Below are 12,172 nucleotides of genomic sequence, written 5' to 3'. Positions count from 1 at the left end.
AGAGAGAAAACAGGTTTCAATGGTATAATGCAGTCTTCTCCAATTAGAGCCACCTACATGAATGAATGAATGAATGAATGAATGAATGAATGAAAGCACAAATGCATGAATGCCTGAATTCCTTCTTGGGAGTATGGCTCAGGGGCATTGTGCTCGCCTTGGAAACAAAACGACACGGAGCACCACAGGTTCGATCCCTGTGTCCGCGCTTAGAAACCTATGGGTATTAGGCGCTTTATAAATATCATATCATGTGTGAATTGATGAGTGAGATAATGAACAAACGGGCGGATGGATGAATGTATGAGACAGTGAATTGGTGGCTAATGGATGTATAGTCGAGGAAGAGACGTAAAATGCCAACGTTCAAAATAAACATACTAGTCTGCTTACCCTGCACCCCCCTGCCATTGGATTGCATGAAATGCAATGTCCTAGTGCTCAAGACATACCTGAAGCCATGCATTGATCCATGACCCATCATCTCAAACCTATGCTATTTTAGTACTTTATATATACATCCCCTTTTAGTATTACTCGTTGAAAGGTGTGCTAAATGATTTGCTAAATTCTGTAAACATCGAATTTTCTATATCACGAGATAAATCAAGCCGTGGATTTTTTCCAGGGCAGACCTCGGAAGGTTGTGCAACTTGTGCCGGGCCTCTTGCGTTGGCGTTGTGGGCATTTTTTTTTTATTGCAGATAATCTCTGTTCTTCGCTATCCTCTGAGCTATTCTTTACTAAAGGATAACAAAATAAAACGTGGGCCTGGAGCTAGGCATTTGAACAAATCTAATGAGATTTCGTATGCAGGGGAAACACGGAAAACTAATCTGCAGCAGCGCTGGGAGGAAATTGTACTTTCTCATTGTACTAAGCAAAGAAATGTGTTCGGATCCTGACAGCGCCATATATTATCAGCCCGGGAGATTTGCTTGAATGGGCCAATAAAATGAGGAGGGTAAATATTACCGCTGCTCCTGCCGTCCAGATAAACCTCGGATGAAAGGAAGTATTTTCTCATAATCATGAAAGCAGCAACACTACCTAAATCTTTCAGAATAAACGTGACGTTTGCTTGTCTCTATGCCCCTTTGCGTGCCCCTGAAATATGTCCATGTCCCCTTAAGTGTGATAAGTAACGTTGAACTGTAGCACTACGTAAAATGTAAAGGAATACAATACACGAACACCGTTTAGTTCCACAGGGAAAAAAAACGCACTATTTGGAACTTAAAAAAAAAGAACAGAACATTATTAAGAGGTGTAAAATGTACCAGCTGTAAAAGAATCGAAACGCACATAAGCCGATAGTTAAAAATGTATATTGAAAAGTGTTCCTGTATTGTGCATGATTGTTGTGTAGAGGAAGATAGATCAGTGATGTACCGAGAGGGCTGGTAGTCTTTGGAGATCACTGGTGTGTAGTGGAGGACAGTGTGTGAGGGTGAGTGCGGTTGTGCGGAATCCAAACCTCACAGGTTATGGGGAGCTGGTGAATAATGATCCCCTCTTGGTAGCCATACATTTTTAAATAAGCTTGTCGGCCCTGGCGTATTCTCCCGGATCGGCCCCGCTACCTAAGGAGCCGCCCTCTCTCCTCCCCCCCCCCTCTATCGTTGTCTAGCACGTTGACAACTTCCTGATCCTCTTCATGACTAACATATTCATCTCCATGTCCTGCTTTCAGCAATGTATCAAGCAATCCTTTGTGGCTGGACCTTTCTAATCGTGCACAGAGCACCGCTGATTCTCATAGCGAGGTTCACACTCAATGAATGCCCCAACGAAATAAAGTAACACATCAACAGACAATACACATCCGGTAACCAGCCCAGGTGTCAATTAGAGCTGTAGTGGTGCCTTATGAATGCACTTAGCCAGTGCAGACTTTCAATAAAGTATACTGAAAAATTGTCCAGAGGTTGTTTTTTAATTTATAAAGGTATCAAAATGTATTTGCTAAGATACATTATTTTCCACAATGAATTAATCATCAATTAATGTACACAAGTAAGTATACTTTGTTACCTAATACCCTGGTCCAGGGTGTGGGGTGTTCCTGCACCTTTCAGTAGGCAGACTTTCAATAGATAGCCAAGCACCCTCCATGCACGCACAGTACACATGCAGGCACTTGTGCCCACAGAAAACATCCAGAGTGGCAGCCTTGCAGACACATACAGGACACAAGTATTGCCATAATGTGTCCATTTACTCACACAATATGCCCGCTAGAACAATCAGATGATGAGGTACGGTCTTCAAAAGGCTACAGTATCAAACATCAAGTTTCACACTTATGTGGATAGTAGGGCCATCATGTCGTCAGGACAACACCCGTCTTCATCGGTTTTCTCATCAAAAAATGCCCAGGTGCTGCAACTATTTGCAAGCTTCTGTTACCCAATATCCCAGTACTCACTCCCTGTGCCAGGGTGATGCATCATATGACCGGGTACTGTTAAAATAAACCTTTATATTGTCACCACCTACCAGCTACTGCTGCTATTGGCTAAGTTACTTCCCCTATTTGTCATCAAGTGTCATAATATGCCTAAACACTCCCCACAAATGGCATACATTTCCATCATAGTCTTAACGCAACACTTTATTGACAGGTACTTACTCCACATATCAGATAATAGAAACATATGATGAAGTATTAACAACACACCACATTTGTAAATACAATGCATGCACACATACAACACACAAACACATATATTCAGTCACATGTATGCAAACACACACCCATGCACCCACTGATACATGCAGGCACACACAAACCCAAATGCACAAATGCAGAGGCATACATGAACTGACACAAATACATGTATAGCCATGGACAGTCACACAAATGCATTGAAACATGCATCCAAGAACTAACATTGTGTGCACCAGAGCCACAGACACACACACATCCACATGCATATATGCCCAAAAGCAAGGCAGAACATACTCTATTTGATCTAAAGATTATTTGAAGATTAAGTAGCCATCATCAGATAAGCACTCGCCCAGATGTCTCTGCTCCTCTAAATCCTAGGGTATGTGGTATAGTGATAGTGTAAGAGGTTAGGAAGCATATGTTGTTGGAACGTTGAAGACAAAACATGTCATGTCTTGTGTTTGGCGGTAGAATTAGGCATGGTTACTGACCAGAACTACTTTACCAGTACTGGGCAGCATAGGGGTCACACTGCCTACTTCTTGGAGCAAACCCCACTGCATTACACCCCAAACAGATGGTTAAAGGTCCCACCTGAATATCTGGACACATTATGGATGGCATGGTCACCTGCCTCACGGGACCTTCAAAAGAATCATTGATTGTGACCACACCGTAGAAAGAAATACACATCAATTCACTACTAGAAACATCAATGAAACCGTCCTCATGTGCAGAGAATAAACTTCCCCAAAAAATAATACTTGAGAATGCCGGTATTTTTGCACCATTACTCACGAGAATGGTTAATACCTCATTCTGGGAACAAATGGTTCCCAAGAATATTAAAAGGTAGACCATTACTCTTCTGGTAAAAAAAAAAAACAACAATGTAGACCAACGAGAACCAGGGAATTTAAGACCCATTACCAATTGTAATTTTATTTTGAAAGTAATGGATAAGATTGCCACAGCGGTATTACCCGAATTGTTTGTTTACAATTGTTCGAATGACACAATTGTTCGAATAATAGGGGTCCTAATTGACCTTCTGCACAATTGACCGTATGGTCATTTTAATATATATTATGGGTTGGGTTGGTGTAATAATAATATAAGGAGATTGGGAGGGGGGTTGGGGTGGGGGTTGGATTGGGTAGGAGTCTGCGGGGGGTTTCCCCCCGCATATATATCCTAATTGACCGTTTAAATTCGGTCAATTGTGCAGAAGGTCAATTGTTATTCGAACAATTGACATTCAAACAATTCGTATACAACTGCCACAGCACAACTACAAGCATATGTAGAGACCAAGGATATACTACACTACCAACAGTGAGGTGTTTGTGCTGCACACAGCACCGAAACGGATATGCTGCATTTGCAGACAAAAATGTTGGGTATTATCGACAAAGGTAAGACAGGTGTTCTAATTCTTCTTGACCTTAGTGCAGCTTTTGACCTGCTAGACCATCAGTTACTGCAGCAGGCTCTGGCTAACTGCTCCAAGGAGGCCATTGCACGGTTAACGTCATTCCTTGCATTTTCACAAGAGTCCAATATCTTCTGTGGTGTCCCCCAGGGAGCTAGCTTTTCACCACTCTTTTTTTAATCTTTACCTATGCCTCCTCTGCGAGGCATTGGACAATATTAATGTTTTTTTACCAAATATGCTGACGACACTCAGCTAGTGGTGAAATTAAGCGGGGATTATGTGAAAGACAACAAAACCTCTATAACATAATTGAACTGTGGGTGGAGCAAAATTGCATGTGTTTGAATGGAAAAAAAGACCAAGTTGATGGTCTTCGGCTCCAATCAAGCTCGGGCGAAATTACCATCCGAATACAAATCATTCCTGATAAAAGATTCACACATCAAAGTAGTGGGCAGGTTCAAAACCTTATTTATTTATTTATTTATTTATTTATTTATTTATTTACTTATATTGCACCGAAAGCCTGCAGGCATCAGGGCACGTGGGACACAGAACAAAACATCAAACAAGGACAGTCATTTGCACAGATTGTGACAAGCAGTCAAGACTGACAATAACAGGTCCCCTCCTCTAAACAGATGTGTTTTCAGAGATTTTCTGAAAGAAAGCAGATTAGTTTCCACCCGGAGGGAGCGAGGTAGCGTATTCTAGTACTGTGTTGCCTGTACTGAAAAGGCTTTACCCTTACCGGTGGCCCAGCCAAGATATGGTACGTTTAGTAAGCACTGATCTTCTGATTGTAAAGACCTAAGGGGAATGTATTTTGAGAACTGTTTTTCTAGGTACTTCGGGGCTGTGCCATAGATACATCTGTGAACTATAGTCATTGATTTGAAGATAAGTCTATCCTCTATCCACAGCCAGTGCAGTGATTTTCTTCCTTCCGTAATATGCTCTTTGCTCTTGATGCCCTTCACTATTCGGATGGTTTGATTTCCCATGACTTGACACTTTTCTGTTTCTTTCTTAGAGGCACCAAGGAGCAAGGCATTACCATAATCCAGTCGGAACATAATAATTGCCCTAGCAACCGAGGCCATATTTTCATCTTTGAGGAAAGGGTGGATACTTCTCAACAGATGTAGATATTAGGCATTATTCTTGTGGAGGTTTTTCACCTGTGCTTCTTATCCAACTGATGCTTCCATTATCATCCCCAATGTTTTGACCTGAGACGAGACAGAAATAATTGTCCCCTTTATAACAAAGGCTTCATATTCTGTGCCCAGTTTGGCTCTGGCCTGAAGTGAGCCAAAAAACATCAGTTTGGTCTTATAACCGTTTAGGCACATCCAATTCTGTCTCATCCATTTTTCTATTGTATTGTAGACTTCCGTTATTTTAGCACTGTCTACCGCATGATCCCCACCTAGTTCAAAGATCAATTGCGTGTCGTCTGCGTTGTTTGTAAAGAATACGCTGACGCTTTCGATAAAGGTCACACAGGCATCTCATATATAAATTAAAGAGAAGGCGAGATAAACTAGCTCCCTGCGGAACTCCGAAATAGATAGGAAAAGGTTCAGAGAATTCATCCCCCCCAGTGCACTCAGGCACTCTGATCTGCCAAGAAGGAGCTCAGCAATGCCAGTGCCATTGGGGAGCAGCACACTATGTTGTCCAGGGCTTTTTGCAGGAGTTGCTGATCCACCACATCAAATGCTGTGCTAAGATCAAGCAGCATCAGAATCCCCGCCTTGCCCTTATCTACAATTTCCAGCATGTGTGTTTTCAAGTCCAACATAGCAGTTTCTGTACTATGTGCTGGCCGGAAACCTGATTGTTGTATGTGCAAGGAGCCACAGGCTTCTACATACTTTTGTAGTTGATCAGTAGCCAATTTATCCAAGAATTAAGTTGGAGTTAGTGATGGGGCGTAGGTTTCCTGGGTCTTTCAGGTGGAGGCCTGCCTTTTTTACCAATGGCGTGATGGTAAAATTCTTTATATCCCTGGGTACTAAGATCTCTTGGAACAAGGTATTCACTAGTCTAGTGAGAACAGGTGAGAAAAGTTCTTTATTGTCCAAGATCACTTTGGCCAGAAAAATGTTCCCCACACAAGAGGTTGGTTTCATCTTACCCAATTCTAAAAGCATATCTTCCTCTGAAACTGGAGCAAAACTGAGACTGTCCACTTCACAATATCTGGAAGCAACCGGGGATTGGGCCTTAACTTCCCTAGCTAGTTTCTTCTCGGATGCTATAATGGTATCTCTGGCCTTCTGAATTTTGTCCGTAAAGGCCTTTTGCACTGCCTCACAATCCTCCTTAGTGGGATCAAAGGGCGGAGGGAGCATCTTAGGTTTTTCAATGTTTTTCAAGATCTCAAAAATGTTGCTGGTGGAATTAGGGGCTGCTGCAATCTCTTTATTACAGTAATTGGATTTGGCTCCTCTAATGGCTTCCCTGCATTTTATATGTATAACTTCCCAGGAGTCCTTATTAGCTGGTGTAGGATTACATAGCCATTTTCTTTTTTTACAGCGTTTTTCTAGTTTTAATTTATTGAGCTCATTATTAAACCATTTTTGTTGATTGTCAATCATTCTGATTACTCATTTGTTTGGAAGTTGTCTAGTAGCTTTTTTAGGCAGGGTTTTAATTGATCAGGGTCAATGTTTTTATAGTTACGACTGTATACTTTGTGGTGGGAGCTTTTGGCACGTACTGATGCATGGATGAGCAGAACATCGAGAGTAATCTGAAAAAGTGATCTGACCATATGCAGGGTTCTGTGGTGATATTCTGAGTTTTCAGATTCTGGGTTATAACCCAGTCTAACTGATTGCCTTGAGGTGTAATAGGCGCACCATTCACCACTTTAAAGTCCAAAGCATATAAAGTTTTTTTTTCAAGTACAATTGCTTCTTTATCCAGAGTGTTCCCACGCCATCTGTTCAGATCTCCTACCAGTATAGTTGCTGTATTTCTTGATTTAAGAATGCTTAACTCAGATGTTAACTCATCGCAAGGTATGACCTTAGAAGCCTCCATGAGCTCAGATGCTCAAGCCTCTTATGTCAGTAAAAACTGTTCATATTACTTGAGGCTGTTGAAAGCTATTAGACCCCTACTCAATTAAACAAACTGTGCCACAATAGCCAGAGCTACCATACTTGCTTGCCTGGATTATGTAATGCACTGTTACTGGGTGCAAGCAAACAATGCCTGATAAAATACCAACTTATACAAAACCATGCTGTACGAATATTCAAGCGAAAAGCAAGATCAGATCACATTAGTGATGCTAGAAGGGAGCTACACTGGTTTAGGGTTGAAGACTGTGTCGTGTTTAAATCTCTGACACTCACCTGTGGGATGTATTTACCCATGCATCCGAGCCCTACCTCAAAACTGTGCAGTACTGACATGAAAACATCATGATGGCCAGAGCTTCCCAGAAAATGCACAGGGAAATGCAGGAAGAATAGGCTGCCACCCATTTTTGCCGATGTTATGGGCACAGAAGGACACTGCCTAAAACCACCATTGGACTACCCGCACAGTAGTCTGAAACCATTGGGAATGGCAATGCTGATTGCCAAATGCAACCTAGAATTTTGGGGAATTCATTCTTCAATCCCAAAAATGGGTGCAGTACCAGTACTCACCACTATCCAAAAGCCGGCGTTTTAAAACCACCCTGTGTTCCTCTGAAGGCAAGCCAAAGTGTCTATTTTAAACATTGCAACATGTGCAAAATATTCACTGAACACCAGCAGACATTTGGCAGAATGAGGTTTTACGTGCTTACAAAATCTGGGAAATGAAGAGCCCAAAACAGTGCTTATAACAAAACTGCTATGGAGTCAGCAGTTTAAGTTGCACTGGATTTAAAGACACTAAAATCGAAAATGTTTAGATTAAATGAGTGACCTATGTTTGGTGTCACATGCCTTTGCAATTGTTTAAATGTTATAGTTTAAACTTAGAATCAGCATTCTAGCTGCATATGTAAAAATGTTTAGTTTTATTTGAATGCAGGAACTGGGGAACAAAAAGTGACATTTTATCTGAAACTGGCTTAAAGAGATTCCAATTCTGCCTGGCAACTACCCCCATCAGGAGTGAAACTTGAGTCACAGCTGTGTTCCCAGGCCCATCTGCCTTTTTGCTGCTCACACTAAGGATATGCCATCTATCTGATAATTGAATTACCTGTGCTCTGCAGGAGAGTGAACAATGCAACTCCCTTCACCCAGGCAGAGGGTTTATTGAGAGGATCATAAATGGCTTCCTCTTGAACAATGAGCCTCTCCTGACTCAGGCAAAGGTTTTATTACAGCAGTCGTAAAATGTAGCTTCCTCTTGGCAGAAGCTGGGAGGAGCACTGCCTGTGAGAGCAAGCTGGCTTGGCAGAACTGGATAAACCAGTATTTCTACCTTGTGCTGGGAGGAAACCACACCCCTTTGGAGCCAGAACATAACTTTAAAAAGATGGATCATTCATAGAGCGGACATGTGAAAATTTTATAAATGACACCATAATTCTTGTGATTTTTCTGCCCACATTTTAAGAGGTTTTTCGACCCGGTGGCATGTTCAGGGGGGTGTCAGCGGAAAAGTGGATATTACTCTAAATGTATGCATGTTAAAAATCTGAGACTTCATCAGTTAATGTCCATACTCCCTGCACACATGTATGTAAAGTTGGGTCAATGTCAGAAAGTGAAAAATCAGTTAAAAAGTCAATTATGTGCCATTTCTGAATGCAAGCTCTTAGAAACAGCAGATTTGGACAGAGACATGGCTAAATTCAGCCACACCATGTATATGTAATTTCAAGCAACTGTGTAACTGTGAAATATGTCTTTTATTATCAAATATAGAATGTGTGCAATCTGACAGAGGAGTGTCCTATCTGCAAGCCATAAAATGACATCCCTCTGACTCACAGTTCATTCCCCAATCAAATGATAAATGGAAGTTTGACCAATTAGAAGCTGAGAGAGAGGTAGGGTCAGTGATGCTAGAACACACCCACATTCTAAACACATAAAAGCAGACAGACAGGACAGATAGGGACCTTCAATTCCATCTGCAGCGGGACGCTCTGCCGGAAAAATCCATACTTACCTCCATCAACCTCCAGAAAGCCAAACTAGAGACTTCAATCTATCCAGAACTAAGAGACCAGACCAGAGAGAAAGCAGTGCTGTACCCAGAGAGACCCAGACCAGCAGAGAGAGCTGACCCAGATCACTGTGAAGTGCAGAGGCCAGACCAGACCAGACCAGAGTCCAGTTTAAAACCCTGACCAGATCCGTGACGAGGCCCATTTCACTCAAGAATATAGTGTGAGTACCTAGAAAACTGTGCAGAACCAATCTCCTAGTTAAAATAATATAATTCAATCCTATTTTAATCTAAGTAGAACTGTCTCCTAACTGTCACCTGTCATTTGCAAAGCTGTCACTTGTCATTTTCTAGTTGCAAGCTGCACTTGTCTTTTGGAACTTTAAAATTTCAAATCTGAAAAACGACCTTCACTAAATCGCTCATATCTCCGCAACCGTTTGTGCTAGAGACTTGCAGTAACTTTCATTTGGAAGATGAGATCCTAGGCTTTCCTAGGACCCCAAAACGATAGAGATAGTCCTTGTGGTTCCTCTGTAATAGCGCTCGGCGCATCCGCGAATTTTGCCGCGATTTGCAAATTTCTTCACATGTAAAAACTGCTGCTGCTTGCCTTCCATTTGCCAGAAATTCGTTTAACCTGCTAACTATCCCTGCATCATTGCTAGTGTGAACCTGGACTAATATTAACTAGATACCACTCACCCTGAACCTCTGAAAGGGAATTAAAAGCATTTCCAGCATATTTCTCATCCATTGCTAGCACATATCAAAGCATTTTGCCTGTGTTTTCAAAACTCCTATCTGTTTTCTGTAGTGTAAGCTTGCTGGGGTGAACTGATTTACATTGATTGCATTTCTGAGAACTGTGTGTTTTCCTTCCATTTCCTTGCCTTGCATCAAGGGGGGGAGGGGATTGCCAGAGAAAAGTGATTACATTGTTTGGTTGAAATCATATTGAGTATTTTCTGTACTGCATTCATTGAATATTGCATCCACCTGAGCTTACATAAAGCATCCTCTACCACATTATACTTTTGTTCCTATTTACCAGTGTGCTACCTTATCCCTTTCATGTCAACTCATTAGTGATTATAAGAAGTGTGCTAGTGCCAGATTCTCCGTTGTTGATCTTTATCATATCAGATTAAGTGTGCTATTCAATTATTAATTTATTATAAAGTGTGATATATATATTTTAAATTATCAAATAAACCTTTTAAACTTGCAAAACAGAACTACTTCTTGGCTCAGTGGGGTCAGGGGGATTCCAAGAGAGGGGTGTTATATAGGGGTAGTCATCCAGAACGCATGAACTGGACATAAAGATATATCAATAAGGGTTTTCATTCAGTATTATAGACTAGGCGTTGACTTAGCTGTAGTGTTGAATTGAATCCTCTTACAAATTGGGGGCTCGAGCCGAGACGTTGGGTTAGATTTACCACTTGTGCAGCTTAATACAGTGTGCTAACTGACGGGATACATACATCCGGTCGGATCACCACGCTGCATTACGCTGTGAAGCATTCCTCAAAAGGGACACTCCAAGAAAAGTTCTGTTCTGCAAAAATAAAACACTAACTTCTGTAAGTCAGGACAGAGACCAATCTCTAGAATGACGACCTTGGTAGATATGAAAATAGCCAGAGAGCACTTCTTACATAAACTATTTGTGAGAGGTGAATGGGCTGAGCAGGGCCAGGATGCCTGGTTGCAGGCCATCACGCGACAGGTCACTGAAACAGGATCAGACTTATGGAGAGATCAGGGTCCATTACATGTGGCCCTGAGTGAACTATATATGGCTCCTAAAGCCAAAGAGGAACACAATAAGATTGCCAGGATAGCAGCATACCTGTACCTATATATGGGAGACATGCAGGATAGATGTGCTGAAAGCCAAAATCTGGCAAATAGGCAACAGATGGTGTTAGAGAAGGTCCAATCTGACCTGGTCTCTTCTGAGCAGAGGCTGCAGAGGAGCCAGGAGTCAGAAAATGACAGCAGACTGTACATCACTAAAATGAAGGAGGATATGGATGTGCTGCAAAAGGAAAAGTCAGAACAGGATACCAGATTTCTGGCCTTGCAGAAGGAATACCAAGAAGGTTTGGACTCCCTACTGCAAAACCAGAAAAAGCTGGAGCAACAACTGGACTTCAACAGGGTATGTGCTGAGCAGGTAGTCACCCTGCAAGGCCACCTAGATAGAGTGAAGGCAGAGAGCAACAAACTAATTCTGAAAGACCTGGATACCCAGGCAGAGTTTGATCAGGAGCGCCAGAATGCTGGTGCCTTCCAAAGGCAAAGGGACGACCTGGCGGCACAGATGCAGGCTCTTAGTCAGGACAGGGATACCTTAGGCCAGGAAGTCTGCCATTTAAAAAGAAAAATGGAAGAAAATCACCTGGCCCACCAGGGACTGGGTGACCTCCAAAAAGAACACCAGAACTTGGTAGAGCACACCAGAAGGGTGGAGGATGCTCTAGCAAGAAAGGAGCAGGCCAATAGGGACACAGCTCAGGAGGTAACCCTCCTGCAGCAAAGACTGGCCCAGTTCTCCAGGACCAACCAGGAAGCACAGAGGGAAAATGAGGCTCTCTGCCAGCACAATGAGAGGCTCCAGCAACAGGTAGCGATGCAGGAGAAACTGATAGAGTCGAGTAAGGCCTTAACAGAGGAACTGAAAGCACAAATGCAGGCTCTTGCATTGCAACAGGGAGCAGGGGCGGATAGAGATGAGGTCCGCTGGGAAAGAGAGACTCCTGACCATAACCGCAGGAGCCCTAACACCAGGGGCCTTCATCTCCCCCAGTCCCTGGACTCTACCACCCCCATGTCCCCTGGCGCACATGAGCACAGGGCCACAGGGATGGCAGATTACTATCCAGCTAAGAGTATGGGCTCATAGGCCAGTACCA

Source organism: Ambystoma mexicanum, chromosome 8 (genome assembly GCF_040938575.1).
Source record: "Ambystoma mexicanum isolate Mex_15411 chromosome 8, UKY_AmexF1_1, whole genome shotgun sequence".
NCBI classification, from domain to species: domain Eukaryota; kingdom Metazoa; phylum Chordata; class Amphibia; order Caudata; family Ambystomatidae; genus Ambystoma; species Ambystoma mexicanum.
The sequence above is the reverse complement of the archived record's forward strand: the minus strand, read 5'-3'. Positions refer to the sequence as shown.